This window comes from Lipophrys pholis, assembly GCF_963383615.2.
Source record: "Lipophrys pholis genome assembly, chromosome: 10".
Classification (NCBI taxonomy): Eukaryota; Metazoa; Chordata; class Actinopteri; order Blenniiformes; family Blenniidae; genus Lipophrys; species Lipophrys pholis.
The window spans coordinates 12,294,047-12,315,981 of record NC_137640.1 but is presented as its reverse complement, the minus strand read 5'-3'; positions in this window follow the sequence as shown (position 1 = coordinate 12,315,981).

Below are 21,935 nucleotides of genomic sequence, written 5' to 3'. Positions count from 1 at the left end.
AGTCAGTTATTGCCGCATTTAAGCTTTCTCTCCCTGTCTCCCCAATTTTTTCTTTTTTTTTACCTTCCATGCCTTTCATGTGCCTTTGCACAGACATGATACACAAATAAACAGTATGAGTGTCCTCAGCCTTCCTGCTCTTTGCAGATTTCACACTTTTCAAAAATCTTTTCTAGTGTCATAGTCTGCTTCTCCTGACACGCGTCTATTTCTATCTACCCGTCTCCTCATTTCACCTCTATCCATGAGCCTTGAGGCACGCAAGGGCTGTGTCAGTTCAACAGTGGTCATTTGTTGTTCTCATGCCTCCCATGTGTCTTTGGTAAAAATCCCTCTCCAGTGCTGCTCATTGTTTTTCTTTTAAATCCTCTTTGTACTCTTAAAATAATCTTTGTTATTACTAACATCAAAGCAAAAAATCCCAAATGGATATTTTAGGGACATTTAAAGTTTGTGTATAAATACTATGTAAGAGTGTTTTCGGTATTTTTGAAAGCCCAACGCACAGTTCAAATCTCAAAATGTCATGGCATTTATTAAAGCCTCTTTTTTCTCCTCCTTGTTTAGGTGGACTGTTGTGTTCAGTTTTTCTGACCAGTTCAAAACTGTGTTTTCTCAGCAGAAAAGAAATGTCTTTGTTGATGTATGTCAACCCCCACCCCCCCTTTTCCCATCTTGGGTTTATTGGAGTCATGTGGAGAGGATTGTTTTGAATAATAACCCTCTGCAGTGAAACAACGTCCTCTGGTGATAAGATACATGTGAAGGCTCCTCCGGCTCCTTGCATAACGGACACGCAAGCCCGCGGCACAGCTGCACACTACATCAGACGTAAATGAGAGATCATTGAGTGCAATAATGAGAATGAAAGCATTGTTATTCAGCTCATGTGTGTTTTGCGGCCTCGAGTAAACAGCGCAGGGCTCAACTGATTGTTTCAATCCCAAAGGCATTTTTACTCCGCATTTATTTTTGTAATGGTACAACCAGTTTAGTGATCAGTTTTCTAAAAAATTATTATTTTATTTATTTATTTGATATGCATCGAGTAACTCATATGGACAAACACCAGTCTCTTACTGTAATACCACACAAAAGTTGGGAGAGTTTGTGTCTTCAATAGACACAAACTTTAAACATCTTCAGTGCTGCTGGAAAGGGGTAATCTTTAATCTGCATCTGATCCCTGCAGCCTCATCACACATAAAAATCTGATCAACATCAATTAAATTAGTCTGAACCCCTTTTATGGCTGAATTAATAGGATTTATTGTTTTGGTTGGCACTAAAATGTGCAGAGAGAGAGAGAGAGCGAGAGAGAGAGAGAGAGAGAGAGAGATGCCTTATACTCATTTTACGAAGATAACTTCAATTTATCATATCTGGCAGTCCATTTTTTTTATCTTGATGTGGCAGTATGTCTCTCATAGCACTGATAAGTGCTCACTGATGAATTTGTGTCACGCTGGAGAATCTTTGTCTGTGATTCAAGGCCAATCTAATGATTAGTATCTGGGTGACATTTTGCCTTCTGTTATTTCCTTATTTCCTCGACGTCACAAATGGTCTCACTATGGGTATGAGAAATATGCAAATCCTGCCAGTGGTTAAAAGAAAAAATCGCTTATGTAACATTTTCAATGCTTTAGTTATTTTAAAGTCCTTCACACCATGCTCACTGTTCACTGTACACGTTCACTGATACACACTCACACCATGATGCCAACAGCTATCATGGAAGGTGCTCAACCACCATATGAACAATTTGGGGTTCATGTCTTGCTCGAGGACATTTCAACACACGGTAATGGTGGGACAGGAGTTAAAACTGTCAACTTTGCGATTAGAAGATGATCCGCTGACCGAATGCTTCCAGGGACAAGAGAGAAAAGGTAGCTTTGGGGTAAATATTGATCCCATTAACACTGAAATAGGACATACATTTATTGTCTAGAGGAGCGGGTGGGAAACAAACCTGATTATTTTTAAAGTATCATGAATAATATATTGCTTAAATTGAATTTAATCATAAGTAAAAGTACAAGTGCAAGTACAAGTGCAATGTATTCTTTTTAAAGTTACACAAAAGATTATGGAATATAATGAACCTGTATAAAATATCTCAGTACATCTCACGCAAACAAATGACAAATTAAGTTTATTTTAAAAGCAAGTGTTAATATGAAATATTACACTAAAAAGTCAATTTGATAAGTGTAAAATATTACTGTGGTTTTTCAGTATATCCTCTATAAGATAATGTCAGGGTGAGCGTATATCTACTCAGTAAAAGTTGGATGATGGTGCTCTACGGGAACTCTAAACACACGAGACACTTCAGGGAGTTTGGCATAAGTTCAAATGAAATGCTGTGAAATGGAAAGGTTGTTCACAGTTGATTTTCCTGAGAGAACGACAGAGCCAAAGTATTTCCTTAGGAAAGATGTCTTTAATATTCTTTCTGAATTTTGTACATTTATTTATTTATTTATTTTAGACCAACAGAACACAACTCACAAATCAGAACAAAACAAGAAAACAGGACAAAGCAGGCAAAGGAAATAAATGAATAAATAAATGAAAACAGAAAAAGCTTATTTGAAAAACAACAACAACAACAACACACATTTGGGAGGGATCCTACCATTAATGTCAGCTTTACTTGGCATTCACATTGCTTTTTGAACCTATTATAAAAGGTGTCATAACGCATGGGGAGTCCTCGAAATCTTTTTCTATCATATGAGCTGAATGGCTGTCGGTGCCCCATAAAATGGCAGGTGTCAGAAACCGGGAATCTTTTTGATGATTTTAATCATAGAGGACCAATTGACTAATTCATCTCAAAATATCTGTAGATCTTTAAACCTCTTGCCGGACTTGAAGGTCTCAGAGAGTTTTTGCCTTATCATTGTAATGCCTGATATTTTCCCTTAGTATATAAAATTATGAAAAGATGGTAATTTATATATCACTTTCTTGACCAGCTTTAGTAATAGTTATTGCCACTGAGACGGTGAAATGTTTCATTGTAAAAAAGAAAGTTCCTTGGAGTGTTTTTACCTAAACACACAGCTATCATATACTGAAATTGTAAATTCCAAGTACTCAATTTTTATTTTAATCTCAGACTGATTCTTAAAGAGCACATAAACATTTGTGCCCCATATAGGGATTTGCGAGGCCATAAATACTTCGACCACGTAACAGGGGCATTGAAACTCGAAGCAGCAGGTCAATAAATCATCTCTGAGGAAAAGGGAAGTCAAGGGATACAGGAGGTAAAGGCTGATGAGGAAGGGTGGCAGCTTACATGGAGACAAGGAATGATAATGGAAGGAGAACTCGATAGATCACAGCCCCTCCACTGAGGCAACTTAACGCACTGAATCCTGCATATAATACTTACATTTATACAAAAGCCCACGGTATTAAACAGCACTACAGTATTCAAATGTCTCCAATGTTATTGTCCATGGTTGTAAGTAGCCACAAGAAGGAGGTTTTTGTTTTTCTTATCCAGACGATTTGTGGTATTTAGAGTTTGGTGCTGTGTGACTCACTGACATTCAGACTTATTATGTTGTATAAAAAAAAGACCATGTTTCTTGTAGCAACGATGCAAATAGAACAATGTCAGTCTCCATTGCAACATGATAGTGTAGAAACAAAGAGATGGAGGTCGAGTACCTTTTCAACAGGCACTGCAAAGCGATGGTGAACAGCTTAAAGTGGATTGCTCGACCACGGGTCTATTACTTCCTGCTCAATAAGTCCTCCGTGTTATCACTGTAATATTCAGAGATATCACCAGGTGCTCTAATGTAATCTCTGGCCAGATTCAGTAGAAATCCAACTTTTAGATGAGATCAGATCAACACTTTATTGGTTTCATAATGCGTTTATGAAACTGAGGAAAAAGAAGAAAGAAAGAAAAAAAGAAAACACAAGTTTATGAAATATGTCAAATACAACATTTCATTTAAAAGTAAAATCAGGATTTAATGACTTGGAATTCTCAATACTGCATATTGTAGTTACAATAGGGCAAAATATATCAGGTCTAATTCTCTGTTTTCGTAAAGTTTGGGTGTCTGACCTGTTTTATTTCAATACTCACCTGTCTGTCTCCATTGATGCAGAGGCTACTTGTTCTTCCCATCTGTCCATCCTGTTTGTCCTCTGTCTGACTGTGTAAATGTGTTTCACCTGTGTCTTTCTCTTCCCAGTGTATAAACCCCATTTAGCTCACGTGTTCGGTGCCTTCGTTACTGATATCGAGACATCCCACAACCCTCCTTGTGTTTCTCTTGTGTTTTTTAGGGTTTTTGGACTCTTGGTGTTTTTAGACTGCTTGTGCATTTGACCACCCATTTTTAGATTACCCTTTTTGGGACACTTTTGCCTCCTGATTCTTCAATAAACTCTTTAAAACATCATCATCTGTCCGAGCCTGTTTTCGGCTGCACCATGATCCTTGACAATATTTATGATATGGAAAGTCCCCCATGCTGTTCCTGACCGTGTGAGGGATGTAAGGTGTCAAGTTGAGATGACTTGTTAAAAAAAAAAAGAAAGACCAACAACAATCATCAAGCTCATCAACATAATACATTACAGGAAGCACATTTAATACATTTTTAAAAGTTAAAAACTGACTTTGAATTTGACAACAGAACCACATAAAACACATCATATTATTGAAATTCATTGATCTGAAGTGTTTGTTTAACTGGTCGTGTTTAGTGTTGTGAGCAAATGACAGAAGGGGGAATGTCAACATAGCATATGAGTGACCCTTGGGCCCTCTGGACGAAATGCATGAAAAACAAACATGTTTTGTTCTTGAATATCTTTAAGCACAGTTCATGGCACAAAACTACAAATGTAAGTAGAAGCTGTATCCTGCAAAAGGAGAAACCATATGAGAGCATAATCTGAATATACCACATCTACTCTTGGTCAAAACTCATCAAAAACAGTCCCGGGCAAAATGGAAAACTTGAAATGTTTAAAACCACATACACCACAGAGACAGTGACAATTCTTTTCAACACACAGTTTCAACACAAAAGCCTTCATCTTTGATGATGTGGAATTGCTCTAGTGCCTATGTTATGGACAACCTATAATCTGACAACTGTACCAACTCACCATGGCAGACCAGGCAGTCTTCCAATCCTTCACCAAAGGGGCATTTTACAAACTGAAGCTACAAAGACAGAGGGCTACAAATAGGCAAACGCCCTGTTCTACCTTTGTTTTTTTTTACCTATTTATTTTGAGATGCATTACTCACATCCAAATCCATTTAAAGAAAACAGTTTTCTTTACTAGTTTACGCCTTTGTAATGGTATGTCTTACATCTTGTCTTACTTCTACTGTGAATGGTGCCTTTATGAGTGCAAATCATTGTATCTTCTTTTAATTCACATTTAAAATGGCCTCCAAACCTTTTTGGGGTTGTCAAACTGAATAGTCCTAGATTTCTGCCTCGAAGACTATATTGTAAAAGTCCAGGTGTTTGTGGTATGGTGTCACTTCAGTAGATGTATATTCTATAATGAGTTGGTACACATAATCTTATGTAGGCTTTACTTACTTCAGTGTTGTATTTCTCATTGCTTAACTAAAGTATCTGTAAACAATCCCTAATTAGTGTGACCTGATGCAAATTGTGCCAGAAGCTGTGAATAATAGATCAAACCTTGCCCCAGGACAATTCAACTGCTGACCCAGATCAGGATGTTCTTCATCTCACGATCGAATCTATCTTTGTTTGTAGTTCTCAGTTCAAGTGTTGAGACACACCTAAAAAACCTGGGGACATTTAATTTTGGTGTTGTCGAGGACAGATTGAATTTGTAAAAATGTGGTACGGCGACAGACCTGGCAGAAATTAGGACACCAACAACACAACAAACATGAAGTTGTTTTCTGTTTTGTATCACAGACATAATTGTTCCAAATCTTGTGATTGCTGCTTCAGTTGTGCAATTTGAAGATGAAGGCAAAAAAAAAATGGATTATGGTCAGTCACAGAGAGCAAAAAAGAAGGTTTCTGAAGAGTACAATCTCATAACTGTAAACATTGCAAGTCATAATCTCCTTTTTACTTCACGTGTGCCTCTGATTCCAAAAAGACGTTTGTTTCATGTTGTTATATTTATTGTTTTTAATCAACTTCTAATCTGTGAAGAAAGAAGACAGATTAGTTGGAGGGTTACTGGTATTTACCACGAAACAAGAATTCTCAGGAAGTACATTTAGCATTACAGTGTTTTCAGTGAAAATCATAGGTGGAAGCAGTTAACAAATATTAGATAATGAGGAGTCTTATATCACTGAACAGAGAGGACAAGGAAGCAGCATACGCCCATGCACATTCACAGAGACACACATAGCTGCTAATCTACTGTCATGGAGATCCATTGTTTGCATGTGTGTGGGTGTGGTTACAGGGAAATGTGAGTCTTTTTCAAGGTAGGTTCACAAAAGCTGATGAAATTAGGTGACGTTTTGATTATTTATCTGCTCTAAACCCATGTGTATGAACACAGACAATCAGGTTATCAACGGACTTTTGATATGTAATGAACATATTGGTAATTTCCCCCATGAAGTAATTTAATTTGTAGAATTAGGAGAGAAAAGCTACCATACAATTGGTCCTTCGTTGCTGATCATACTGTACGTCCTCACTCCCCTATAACTGACAATGAAGGTGCCAGATATAATGCTTTACATTACCTTTCATAACACCAACACATGAGGAGAGAAGAATATCACAAACAGGCTTCGTATGTCACACAGGACGTGAACAAAGAGGGGAAATCTGCACGTACCTGGTTTGTATATGTGGAGGTAAGAATATAGTTCTTAATCTTGCATACAATGTAAGGCCATTGTCGTTTTCATCCTGTCATTTGTAAAGCTTGGAACAGTGATGAATGGTGCTGTGAATGAGATGAGATGACACATGATAATGGATACACAATGATTCTGTACATATTGTGCACATTAGAACATACCCAACCAAAGACATGCGCTCTAAGTGAAGGTGCAAAATGTGACTTTGGGTGCAATTGGCTATGATCACAACAAACGTGATATAGATGTGGGCTCAGGCAGACTGATTACAGTTGTGCGCATTATTTGTGTGATCAACTCAGAATTTTAGTGGGTTGTATCACAACTGCTCAAAAGAGGGGTTGGGGTTGATATAGAGCATTGAAATGAAATAAGATGAAATGTAGTTGGAAGAATTGGTTTAGAAGTTATCAAACATGCCTCAAAGTCACAGCAAAAAAGATCTGAACTCGGCAATAAAAATAAATTATACGAAACGATCTGTCACGAAGACAAAGCTGTGTGGGTAAAACCAGAACACGACAAGAAAGATCTATTCTTGTGTAGCGATATACGTATAACAGAAAATGTCTTGTAGTGAAACTTCCATAAAAGAAATCTGCAGGTCAGCTGAGGAAAAGCCTCTCCGCACAATGGCAGAAGCTTGAAAATGTCATACTAATCCAATAGTTTAGTTTAGTTTTTTTTTTTTTAGATTACTTGTGGAGCCCAGCGTCCATGCTGTACATAAACATGAAGCTTTGCTTTGCCTGTTAATGATAAAGACATTGAAACTTCTCGGGTCTCCAGTGTAACTAGATACCTTCTACAACCCTGCAGAGAGAATGAAAACAGATGGTATGGGCAGCTAGGTAGAAAAAAACCCAAAACAACCTCAATCTGTTGTTTTTACATTTTTACAATATAATTAGAGAGGTTTCTTGGTGATGTTCTGGGGATTTTTTTACCTTTACACAGAGACTAGTGACTTCCTTCTTTTCCAGTCTTCCTTTCCAGCTGAAACAGTACTAAAGGCAATTTACAGAAAAGGGAATAAATCTATTGAGGTTGAAGGCATCACAAAATGTCTTTATACTAATGGTATATTGACAATAATGTTTTTTTCAGAATGTGAGTTTTCCCTTAAGCGAAGGCCCTCATACATATTCTTTAAAGACGTGGCTCAGTGTTTTCTTAACAGTCACACGTTCAATGCTCAAACTTCACGCACTCGTAGGGAAAGGAACACTTGTGCACACATATACAGTCTCTGGTTAAAGGTTCATATGCTGACTCAGACAGCTATTTCTACTCCCAGACACTTCATTGTCTGGATGTTCAGCACTTGCTTGCTCATGTGAGCAGCAGTTGACTTATGGCTTAATGAAAGCAGCACTTTCCTTCAGGAGCAGTGCCGAATCAAGACTTCATGTCGGTGACATCATGCCTGAGCATAAGGAGGGCTGTGTAAAATTAACAAACAAACAATTCATTTTAGAAAATACAGTCTTTTGGCGGAGGTTTTCGTGCAAAACTATACTTTGCTGTGTTTTGGGCATTATAGGTTGAGTTAAGTGGAGACTTGAATGTGCAGTGAGAATAAGTAGATCACATAAAGGACAGAGGGTGCTCTGTTCGGCTCAGCCTTCCTCCCTTTCAGTCTGGCTGAGGTCGGTGCACTGCAGTAAGACGAGGTACATGATAAGACCTATCATAGTGAATGGCCTGGAGAAGGCTCAGTTTTCAATTAATTCAGCCCTCTTTGTGTTACAACACAACATTGCTGAAGCTGATCACCAGGACTGGGCTTTACACACTGATATCTAGTCAAAGCCAACACATGACTGCAAACACACTCCTTTTCCGTTTACACATGGGCTTTCGGCACACGGTATTGTAATGCCTATTTGATTCTTTTGACTGAAAAAGCAGGTTTCGGGGACCAAGACATGTAAAGACACACTTTAGTATTTATGCTTTAACTTGAACAGGAAGCGACACAGCATGAACTCCCAGGATTCACTCAAATTCTGGTCGCAATCTTCACATCTTGGCAAAGTGCATCTGTAATAAACTGACCTGTGAACCTGGTTTCCAGGGAAACGCCTGGTTGCCTCACCAACCCGCTCAGCTGGATAAAGGCAGAGGTAATCTCTCAGTGTTTACCACCTTTGTGTGAGAGAACAAAGAAAAAATGAGGACAGTTTGCTGGAAAATAGGAAAAACGATTGTGTCGAAAGTGGGGGCTGCATTGAAGAAGGTACAATGGGAGCTGAAATAGGACAAAAGAACCCAGAAACTCACTGATTAAATGGTACACTGCTCTACTGTCCCAATAAACTTTGACATTTACAAGTTTACCAATGTCTCTGCAGCCTTCTCACCGGGACAGTTCCCCATCACATAACAGAGAAAACACTGAAAACATGCATCAGCTTACCTTCAGGGCCTTATATATGAAGATAGTGATGGTTGCTGCTGAGGAGTGAATCCTTCATAGCTGTATTTCTAATTGAACCACAGATAAAGAAGAACAAAAGATTTTGCACATCTGACGGCAGTTTTGCTTTCAGTGTGTTGGAACAATAGCAAGGTATGTCTCATATACCAACAAAAAAAACCCAAAGACGATGAGGCTGTTCACTATGAAAATAACGAGATTTATTTATTTTATGTAACCAAGACACTCCCGTGTACTAATGAGAGAATAGCATACTGTTGGATAATTGGGGAAACTTTGCACTACGCTGTGAGTACTGTGTGTGAAATTGAAGCCTCCGTGACTGAGTTACAGCCACGGACACTTTGATATGCAAAGTCTTCTGTTCTGTCAAACGCTGCTGACTTTATTTAGTGGTATGGGTAAAATGGATCAGCTTGAATGAAAAAAAAAGAAAAGAAGATCAAACTTTGAGGAAGCATATTTCACAGATGGAAACTGAGGAACTGCAGACATTTTATGGCTGTAATGAGATGGAAGGTAGTGTCATTATCTTCATTATCATCATGTGTCTGAATAAAATGCCAAATGTTGTCGCTATTAAAGCTGCAATAACAAAGAAAGAAGTAAACCTCAGAGACCTGTTCTTCCTGCACTGTCAGATTTACGAGCCAGGAAAGTGGTTTGGCACGGAGGACTGCAGAACTCCAGCTCCGAATGTGCATGTGGCTCTTTAGCTTGTCTGCAGTGCCATACTGAAGTGGCACACACAGTGATTTGTAATTTTTGCACTGTGAAAATGTGTCAGTGGGATTGTAGTTCTGTAATACAAAATGACAAATGTGTGATGTAAATACATTTATTAAAACATGCTTCACAATCTAGTATGTGTCCTGCCTGACAACACACACTGCAGTTTCCGACTCCACCACATTTACTCTCATACTTAAAAAGAGTCTCTGGCGTACGGGCTCCGTGGACTCGCCGTGATTATATTGCAGTGGCAGCTGGAGGCAGAAATAGGTATGAAACATAAAAATGGCGATTGTGAGATCTCTATGTGAGGGTTTAGGGACATATTACTCTGTAATTTATGTTATTTAATAAATAGTATATTGTAGAATGTAAAAAGAAAAGTTTTAGATATTCAGAGTGTAACCTCCGACAGTTTTGGCGTACTTGGCTGATTGCAGATGTGCTTTCACGTCTCAGCGAACTATCATAACAACCAATCGCAGCCTGAGAGTGGCCTCTGGGCTTTTAATGCACTTGTAAAATCTACCAACAAAAAGTTTATTCATAAAGAACATTTCACAGCTTGGTTACAAACTGCTTCACAGCACACACACTTGCTTTTATCATGTCAGTTGAAATGATAATTAGAGGGTTTGTACATCAGAACAAAAGGAACAAAGTTAAAGAAAAAGCACTTTCAATAGTCTGTTTAAAACTAATTTAGAAGGGGACAAGGTGAGACCTGCAGAGCAGCAAACGGTTAATGTGCTTTGGTACAATGATGAAGTCCTCGTTCTGAAGTTGTGCTGTTGATCGTGGGATTACCACAACTTCCTGAATCTAATCAAAAAGAAACACCCTCCTTTCAAATTAAATCCATCTCGTAATATACTCAGAGTCCAGTGTCAAATGGTTTGGTGTCTTACTTCAAACAGCACAACACTGCAGGTGCTTTATTCAAGGCTGTTTTCAGCTGCCCACACAAAGATGAACTGACGTAAAACTCAAGCATATTTGCCCTGATGACTCATGAGCCACTAGGTTGCTAATGCTTTAATAGTATTTATTGAAAAACTAAACTCTGTGTGGTGTATTTCATGCTGGGTTTTTAGGAACTGTGTATTCTTTCACTCTGATCCCCTCAATAGTTTTGTTCCATAATAAAAGGATTTACACCACATCGAAGTCCACATCAGCTAAATAGTTGGATAATGTTAATTGTTATTTGACTGTAAACAGTCTCGTTTTGTCAACGATAACAATATGCTAATGATGGGCACAAGATGGCTTTTACTTTATACTTCATCAGTTTGCTGTCACAGCCCGATTCTTCCAGTAGTTTTTTAAGGCTTTGATTGATGATGGACTATTTAATGAGCTGCTTTGGTACTTTTACTTGTCAGAGCAGAGTGGATGTGATGGTCTGGTAAGAGAAATATATTGGACTGAACAGAGAAAATGACAAACCAAAAATACATTTATTGGAAAGGGAATGAATGGCACTGTCAATTGCATTATAATCTTTTCAATTGATAGTGAAGAACAAAAATTTGTGCTACTTACGTTTTATTAAATAAAATAATCCTTGCAAGTTCTGACTTCTGACTCCTTGTTGAAATCACCAGACAGAAATGTCAATCTTCGCCTTAAACCAAATCAAGCCACAGTCACATCACTTCAGTTTACCAACTATTGTGCTTTCAACATTCAACTTTAGCATGTTCGCCTCCCTTAGTGTGGCTTTGAAAAAACCCAAAATAAACTGTACATCCACAAGTTGGATTATTTAGAACAGTTCTTAAACTGATGGAAACTGATATAATTCTGCCGTAAAAGAAGACAAGTGCTTGTTTGGTATGCTGATGTTATCACCCTGCCAGTCTCATGTAGCCGGTTCTGGAAATCCGGGGAGACCTTATTAAAGGAATCACACTAAAACCCTAGATGAGAGAAAAAGCCTGGATATACTGAAATATCATACTCATCTGTGAGCTCTTGGACACATTATTGCAGCAATCCTGTTATTTATGCCATTATAAGGCATACGTTTGGAGTGTTAAAGTCATTTTTAAAATGTGGGGGCCCTGCTTTCTTGCTGTTCATGGTACTATGTATCCTTATTGAATATAAAGTAGACACTATTGGATGAATGGATTGATGGAGGTTTATTATCATTTGAATTTGAGTGTCTCTTCAGCAAATGTAATCTTATTCAACAAAGTACCAGTTTCCACTATAAAGGTGGATTATGCGATCGCCTGTATAGCATCATCATTGAGAAGTAATTCCCGATGCTCGTAATGAGATGTAATAGCTGAAATATGTTAATCTTTAGTGACTGCCAAAAGAACTGCTGCCACTGTCAAAGTTATGCTTATGTTTTCGTATGATCACGAAAACGTATCTGTGCGAAAAGCATGCAGCTACACCACTCAATATCTCTACTTTCAAGAGAACCGATGAGAAACTACACAGGCAAAATGTGTGTACCTTGTAAGAGAGGAAGAAAAGTATACAGCAAGGTGGGATCATTCGGCTGTCTTCTGCAGCAATCTGCCAATTAGTTCAGGCCGCTGAAGACGGTCTGATTACTGCCATAACGTCTGAAATGCTTCATGCTGCTCCTGCATGAGATGAAGGAACAGATGGGTTGGCGAGTGCAGCCTGAAGTGGAATCTCTTCAGGTCAACTAGTTAAGCCGGTGAACAAGTCAGATATATGAGAAAAAAAAAAGAAAAAAGAAAAAGAAAAACATAATTCTTGCTTTTTGCGTAGCTGTTTTTACTATTTCTCATTCTCTTGGTACATGACTTTCATTGTAGCTTTGCTCTAACTTCACAAAACATTTTTTGGTTTGTTTAGTTTTTGGATAATCTTTCTTCTAAAACTTTGTGGTGGTATACAGTGCACAGAGAGAATAGAATAAAGCATTATTCACCTTGATGCACTGAAAGGATAAAGGGTTCCATTTTAATGCTTGCATACTGTATCTCCCCCTGCAGTGATAAAACATACTTTCATGTGCGTCTTTGCTGTGATGTGGTGAACTTCAGAGAGTAAAAAAAAAAAAAGAAGCAAATACTCATCAAGCCATCACTGGTGTTTGTGTTCAAAACATTTGTTATGTCCTGCCTACACTGTTTGTTCGGGATGCAGCTGTGAACCCTGCTGATTTGCCAATTAGGCCTACACATTGAGTTGCGCATCCCGCTGATTTTCCAATTACACCTACACAGCCACACACACACACACACACACTGGTGACTGTAATTAGGCCTACGCTCTCTCTGCAACTCACAGATGTGCATTTTATGTACCATTGCTGGAAACACTGCTCTGTTGGTACCAGATGTCTGGAAAACGGACAAAATCAAGGTAGTAATCAAAGTAATCCATGTCTGGATTATAGAAACAAAAAAAGTGAAGAACATCGAGGCTTCTGGTTGCTGTCTTCTTTATAAGCAGTCATTCTTTCTGCTCAAGAATGGCTAAGCAGTTCCAGTAGGAAAGAATCAAAATGTTTTTTCAGATTTAGTTCGTCCTTGATCCAGCAATTATTATTATTATTTACATTTTATTTGAAATCTAGCCCTTTAATAATTGTTGTGAATGAGAACTTTTATTCTCTTCATATTTTCAATTGCTCTCAGTCTGATTCCTGCGTATTTTGTCTCCTGAGGGTTTAATGAGTTAATGACACATTTGATGAATGGAGTTCTTTTATTTCTTTGAAAAGCTTTATTGTATTTCTTTTATTTTATTGTGAAGCTTTGAATTATTTGCTTCATTTCGTTGTAAAGCACTGTGAATTGCCTCGCGTCTGAATGGTGCTCTATTAATAAATTTGCCTTGCCTTGCAATGCCTATGACTTCTTCATATTCCACTGCCAATATCAATACTGGATATGTCTCCTTAATTACAGCAGAATCACAAGCAGGCTACGTGGTGCAAAACATGGACAACTACCCTGTGACACTGTCAGTTATCACAGACCTCAACAGTTTCTGCTGTGAAAAAAAAGACTTGCATATATTCAACGTAATATCAAGGACATAGTACACCTCAGGTTCAAACTACAATAAAGTTTGAGTTGTATTCCCTTTCTGCAATAAAATGACAGGTGGCAACTTTACACAATGCCTAACATCACTTAAAACCGAGAGACAAGGGGACACGGGGTGAACAATCCTGTACCTGGACTTGAAATGACCTGGCACGTTTGCTCAACCCCTTTTTTATGCCTTCAACTGTTTCCTGGTGATATCAAAAAGGAAGTTTCCATTTAACGGAAAGGAATTTCAACTTTTGAATAATACTTCTGAATCAAAACAGTTAAGATTTCACTTGAAAAGTAACTGTCTGTACTGAAGATTATGTGACGTCATGTGACTTTTCCTTATCAGGTATACACTGCAGAGTCCTCAACACTCAGTTCTGTGCCAGCTGCCTGCCAGTTGTCCTTACACTGACCTGCATGCGCACAGGCATGCACATAAAAAAATAATCCATAAGTTATGTAAGTCCTTGAACATATCCATGTCCGATACACCTTGGGCATGCAAATATCTTGAATTACATCCTCAGATAGAGCCCCTTTGATTTTTAACCATTGCTCGGAAAAACATTTCTATATCTACTAGTTCACATAAAAAGAAAAAAAGAAAAAAAGAAAGGAAAAACCTTATAAAACTACTTTTTAAATGAAACCAGTCGTTAGCTTTGTTTGTGCATCTCTTCATATGTCCACCTGGGGGCTCTATGTTCCCACCAAAATGAAATATGAACCTGGCTATCAACTCATCTAACGCCGATGGATTTTCGACTCACTCACTACTTCTTTATTGTCCATTTTATTCCCTTTTGGTTTTAATTACATTGTCTGCCTGTTATTGCTGTATTTTTCATCCTTACTTCATCTCATAAATTCTGAATCTGTAACCAGATTCCCGTCATTTAGAATAAAATATTTAAAACATCTCAGTATTGTAAAAAAAAAAAAAGAAAAAAAAAAAGTCTCAGGCTAAATATTAAAGCTGGAGGAGACAAAACACAGAAGCAATAATTAGATTCTGTGTTTTCAATGAGTTCAGGGCAGCAGCTTTTCCCCCCAGCGGCTTACAGCGACCTCTGGTGGTCATGATTATTATTTAGAAGAGTGTTATTTCTTCAACTTGTGTGAAAGAAAAATGTCTGGAACCTCTGCAAACTCTTTGCAGGCGACATGTGTTACTAATGTCGCCTTATTAAAGTCAACGACACCGTATGATCTCTATAAAGATTCTGTTGTTGGTCTAAAGTCACCCTCACATGTAAGGGAGCATTGCAGTGATACCACAATTATGGCTCAAGGGGTTGACTAGTGAAGCATGACTTTATGCCACAAATATGGTCACGCTAAATCAATAACACACTGTGACTCTACCTCATGAGCGCCACCCATATAAATGTGCTAATCAGTGAAACACTCCCGTTGTACTTCATTACTGGAGAGCTTACGCATTCTTGCGGTTTGGTCAAACAGGTGTGAATGTTTTCATTTGTTCACTGGTAGTCCCTGTGCAACAGTGACGAGAAGATTATAGATGCCTCGCTTCGCCTCATTTACTGTCAGTTGTTTTCATGCCGTGTTATTGTCCATGGTTTGAATAGTCAATGATGCATCCTGATTTTATGTGACACGATAATAACCCGTATCTAGCAGCCAGACTTATTGTATATACAAAGTTACAGCTGTAATTGTGTGGCTGTGTGGGCATTTTTAATGATATCCAAGTATTCAGAATCTACATGATGCAATGTACGGGAGGTGGCACAGAGTGGAGCTCAGCTGTGGAGAAGGAAGTCAAATCAAGGAGAGTGACATTGGCCACTGGCACTGTTTCAACCTCTTCATTAATGAGATTCATCATAATCTGTGTGTACATGTGGCAGGGAAAGGAAAGGCAAGGATGGAGAGAGAGAGAGAGAAAGAGAGAGAGAGAGAGAGAGAGAGAGAGAGAGAGAGAGAGAGAGAGAGAGAGAGAGAGAGAGAGAGAGTGGAAGTGATAAGTCATCTGGAGGGATGAAGACCCCCATACCCCCTCATACTGCTTTACAGGCATTGTAGGACAAGGACCAGGTGTAAACAAACTGTAAATTATTGCATTGCTGGCACATGGACTCAGATTTAATCTGTGGAGGAGAGTGAGACAAGGGTGTCACAAATTTTGAATTGCACACACAATCCGCCCCCCCCCCCCCCCCAACCCAACCCACTAGTTTCATTTGAGTACTGCAGCACTATAGGGCTTCAGTCTCATAAAACATCAGCGAATGAGATCCTCTGACAGGTCCTCACAGTCCTGCACCACTCAACAGATGTGAAACGGCCTGATAGGCTCCCCAGAGAGAGGAAGAGTTCTATGTGGAAGAACTGGAGAGAGAAGATGAAAAATACCACAAGAAGGGAAGGAAAGAGGAGGAGGGGGTCAGGGGGAAAAAAAAGGGATGATGTAAATTGTCTGTCGACACCAGGTAAAATGCACCGACAGGTAAATGACATTTTCTCCCAGTGATTCACACATTTTTTGATTGTTTTGTGGTTGTTTTACTGAAGATGCAGAAGTCTTGCCTCTGGGTTTTGCCATGTAATGCAACAATAACACTGAGCATAATGGAGCAGTAGCTCCATCGCATGAAGACTGATGACACTACAACAATCAGTCACTGCGCAGCCTTGTGCTGTTGAGCCGCTCAGCATGTAATACAGAAAAATCACTGAATATCATCGTCACCTTTTTATCATGTCCTCAACATGTCAGCTTCGCTCAAAGTAAAATAACATTTTGAGGTTTGCTTTATTCTGCTTAAGGCAGAGAGGAATATCAAACCATTAACTGAGCTATTCAGATTTGTTTTTTTATTGTGTCTTGGTTTCAATTCAGTTGATATTGTGCTTAGCGGAAGCAATTTGTTTACATCTTTTGTCAATTTTTTTTATTTTTTTTACTAACTTGTACCTTGCAACGTTATTCTGCGACATGTTCAAGTGAGAAAATCATTTATGTAAAAAAAACCTAATACATTCCATAAATCTTCGGCACATTAAACTGAACAGAACAAGGTGAAAGCTTAAAACTGTAATACCCATATTTCCAAACAAACTGATAGGAAAATATAACCTTGCCAATGTTTTAACTGATGAGATTGGAAAGCCATTTACTTAATTTGATGATGGAGCTGGTAATTCATCTCTGAATAATTGTCCGGTGTACCCAGACTAGCGCTAATCACTTACTTATGAAAGCAATCACGCTTTTAGAAAGAACATGATGAAGTATTTTGCAAAAAGAAGGAACCTTGATATGAAAATACTGTGCAAATACTAGTTTCATCTGCATTTTACTGCAGGTAGAAATATATTAATGTGCATTACCTTGGGATGTTTTGTGTTTCTGAAAAGGCTTTGGTAGGCAGTGTAGGTGGTACATTTAAGGTAAAATAAGGCTAAAAGATGAAAAAAAAATTTTGGGGGGGGGGGGGGGGGTTATCACATATTAAAACACAAATTAAAGTTTGCATATATACTTAGTACCCCCGCGACCAGGAAACGGATAAGCGGGAGAAAATTAATGAAAGAATGAATATATACTAAGTAAACTGATATTTAGGAAAAGTTGGAAGCGTCTTTTGGTTGTTACTCTTGTCATATCAAATCTATCAAAGTTGACACACAGTGGTTTATTGGTGAGCACCGTCACCTTACAGAGAAAACATCCAGGTTTTGAATCCCGACTTAGAGGTCTGTATGTGTGGCGTTTTCACTGTGCAGGCATTTGTGCTTTTATTTTCTCTTAGCACTAAGGTTTTCTCCCACTGTCCAAAACATGTGTATTTGAGGTAAACTGGTGACCATGGTGTGTGTGTGTGTGTGTGTGTGTGTGTGTGTGTGTGTGTGTGTGTGTGTGTGTGTGTGTGTGTGTGTGTGTGTGTGTGTGTGTGTGTGTGTGTGTGTGTGTGTGTGTGTGTGTGTGTGTGTGTGTGTGTGTGTGTGTGTGTTTCACTGTGATTGTCCTTTGAAGCACAGGCTTCCTGTTCAGGTTGCATGGCGCCTCCAACCATTAGCATCAGGGTTAGTAAGGACCCCTGAAGGGAGCAGTCAAAAGAAGAACTAAACCGAATATATTATAGTGCTATGTTTTTAATACTTATTAGAGTTCTTTTTTTTTTTTTTAACAAACTATGATCACACTGTAGTCAATAATCACAAGTGAGAGATGTATGTCTGAGTGGTTTATTAGAATAAGAAATTTGACATAGAGCAAAATCTCCATGCGGAGTGACAGGCAGAGCGGAGGACAATGTGGAGAATGGTGAACAACTGCTGGAGTGTGTTTAGGTACTTGGGTTTGTGTGTGTGTCTTTGTGCGCGAGTGTTTACGTGTGTGCGTGTGTTCATTGTATATGTGCGGTGTGCAGTTGTCGAAGGGTGCATGCATGTGTTGCTCTTTGCATGACGACGGACAGATTTCGTTGCGGACATAAGCACACACACACTTGCATGTACTGTACAAATTCACATGTCGCTACTTCTGTACACACACAGAGGCTGTGTCGTCATGCAGCTACTGCACTTAAATTACATGTAAGCATCAAGATTATGTACATGTAGAAGGGGCACGGGTTGCCATCGGATGGTGGCCCGCCCCCGCGCCCCCCACCCCCGAGAGCCTCCAGGGTGACTGGGGGCCAGCCTCTGGCGGGAGAGCCACAGGATGGCGGGGTCCTTCACAGTAGCAGGAAACTTCCCTCTGCAGGTGAAAAGTCTTCTTTTCAGCCTCAGTCTTGAAGCATTAATTCACTCCAACCCCATTCAGATTCAACATCCAAACAGGACACAACACTTCAGTGCTGCTCACAGTACTGCTTCATTATAACAATAATCATGATAGTCATCAGGTTCGTCTTCATTGTCATCATCAAAACCGGCACACCAGAGAATTGAAATTGAAATCATATACAGCAATATTCCATAGAAATCTTGAACCAAATATCTACCACAGAAACAAACGATAGAAAAAACAAACATGACAAAAATGATCAGTGATGACTAAATACAACTACAACTTTACAAAAATGCAGTTGACTTTGTTTTCACCTTATTTTTTTTGTGCTTTTTCCTCTCGTGTTGGCTTGGATCGGAGCATTTCGATGACACTACGTCTCAGTGCAGTGCTGGATTTAACACATATAAGTCTCCCCCTTCTGATCTTTCTAGGGCATTGAACATGTACAGCACAATGAAGCACTGTAGGGCAAAATGGCAGTTATTGGCTGGGGGTGGGCTTCGCATCACTAGACCACACAGCACAAACAACCCCAACACACAAAGGCATGGTCTCCTCAGCGAGTGCACAGACACAACATGATAAATAAAAACACAGGCAGCCAGACTGGGTCACAAAGGCGAGATGGGACTTGATGCATGCGTGTGGGTTCTAGATAAAAATAGAAGAAACTGTGTCTGCATATTTCTCTCATCCTTCATGAAAATAAACTCAAATCAAACAGAAGCAATTTACAAGAGGCTTTGAAACGGTCGAGAAAAACGGCCACGCATTACGGCGTGGATGTTGGTGATTCGTAATTCTTGGTGACATTTGTTAAGAGACGGGAGGAGGCTGAAACCCGTAAAGACACAAAGACAAGTACAACGGTTAAAAGAAGAGAAATGGGAATGACATGAAATATGTAAAAAAAAAAAAAGAGGGAGGATGCTGACTTTAATAAACAAGTCTGACTTCCACGAGGTTACATCTGAATTCTTTAGCTGCCCTGTAATGTTGAACTAAGGAAATCAAACCATGCAGTCAGTGAGATAACATCATGTGTAGAACCTTTCCTAGAATCAGTCAAGAGTGACCCTGCACAGGTCGAGGCTCTATTTCTCATCTTAATTCAATTGCATTCCAGAATTGGTTAAAGTGTGCGTGTGCGTGTGCGCGCGCGTGTGTGTGTTTGTAAAAACGCAAGCACGCATGTGAAAGTCTGTGGCTGGTGGTAAGCGAAGGGGGTAAAAGGAGCTGGTTGAACATGTACCTCCCTCTCAGGGCCGATGTGTCTGCAGTAATCTTCTCAGGGGCTCATCACGCCATTAGAGGACCGCGAATGTACTTTGCCTAATCAAGCATGTTTAGTAAAACACCGGAGGAGATGCAGAGCGAGGACACGGCTGGCCGGGCACGCCGGACGAGAGATGGAGAGGCCTCATTCGCACACGCACGCCATACACACACGCGCACGCACACACGAATGCACGCACACGCACACACACACACACACAGCGCTCAGACCATGGCAGGGGAGAGACGAAGAGCCGGGCGATTGGAGGGCTTCATATCTTTAATACTAATGACCTGTTTCAGGGTGGAATGTGTAAAGAATACACTGTACTAATGTGGCGACTCAGTAATGCAGTAACATCACGTTCCTCTGCCTGACCTCCTCCTCTGTCCTTGCTTTTATAAATCTCTTTCACTGGCTTGTCTCATATATTACCTCCAGCTCCGGCCGTACATTTGTTAGAGGCGGGCATTAAAACCTCAACAGAAATGTGTTTGCAGCGCTGTATCGAAAACTGTCTTCTGGTATTGAATATGTTCTCAGATTTATAATCTTGTTTACATTCTCCTGATAAGACGGTTGATTTACATTGAACTTCAAATGTTAACAATTGTAGCGTTGTCAAAGTTCCTTCTTGATGGCGTGTCTGTAGATAGTAAAAACCTTGACTTTTAGAAAATGTTTAAAAATATGATCAATGGCTCTGGCAGAAACAGATAAAACAAATTGTATTGAGATACTGATTTATTTAATAAATCTCATGCAGAGAAAATGGCTGCGTGATGCAGCAAAAGCAGTTCATAACAGCTGCACAAACAAATTGCTGTATATTTTCTGCAGAAAGATTTTGTAGTAGTAGTAGTAATAGTTTCATGTTATATTTAAGAAATTGCAACTTGTACATCACATTACATTTTGGGTGATCTGTAATTGTACTGGTGATATATTGACAATGAAAAGTAGGACCTCATGGTGAAGATTTGAAACGAGAAACAGTTTTTCAGAACTTTAAATGAAGGAGAAAAAAGTATTTAGTACTTAGCTTTGGCAAAAAAAAACAAAAAAACATATCCTTATTCTTACATCTGTTTATTGCTAAATGGAAACAACATGTGCACCCCTAATTTAAGGTGTAATGTTCTGCTTCAATTTGAAATTGAGAGGCAAATATTTTCACAGTTTCCCCAAGTTGGTTCTACATTTGAAGACCTCTATGAAGAGAGTGCATCTCTTAGTCTCACTGTCTGATAATGTTATCTAACTGTGAAAGAGAAATCAAATGATTATGGATTGTGTTTATCCCCCTGTAATAGTTGTTTTTGCACTCATGACATGCAAGTTCACACAATGTCAGTCTCACAATGTTAACTCCAAATGAACTGTCTGTATTTCACACTGTGAACAGAAGCATTGAAACGATGAACTGAAAGAGGTTCCCTAAGTTTAATTGCAATTTGTAGAATTAGTTTATAATTTTGTCACAGTCCGACGTGATTTAGGTCTTATATCGGCGCTAAAAGGTGTTGGTCATGTTTGTGTTGATATTATCTCTCGTGTGAAATGGGACCCAGCCTTTCCACGTCTTTGTGTAAAAATACAATGATGTAAATATATTGTGCAACATACAATGCTCCCACCAAGGCCCTGACACTGTCAGCATGCAATGTTAGGCAGCCGTTTAAAGGTTCAAAAGAGAAAAGAACGGGGTTGAAAAGATGAAGGGTGAGAATGAGAGTTAAAGTGATCAAAGCTGTTTTTCTCCGCTCACAATGAATAACACATTCATGTTTATAAGCCCTAAGAGACTC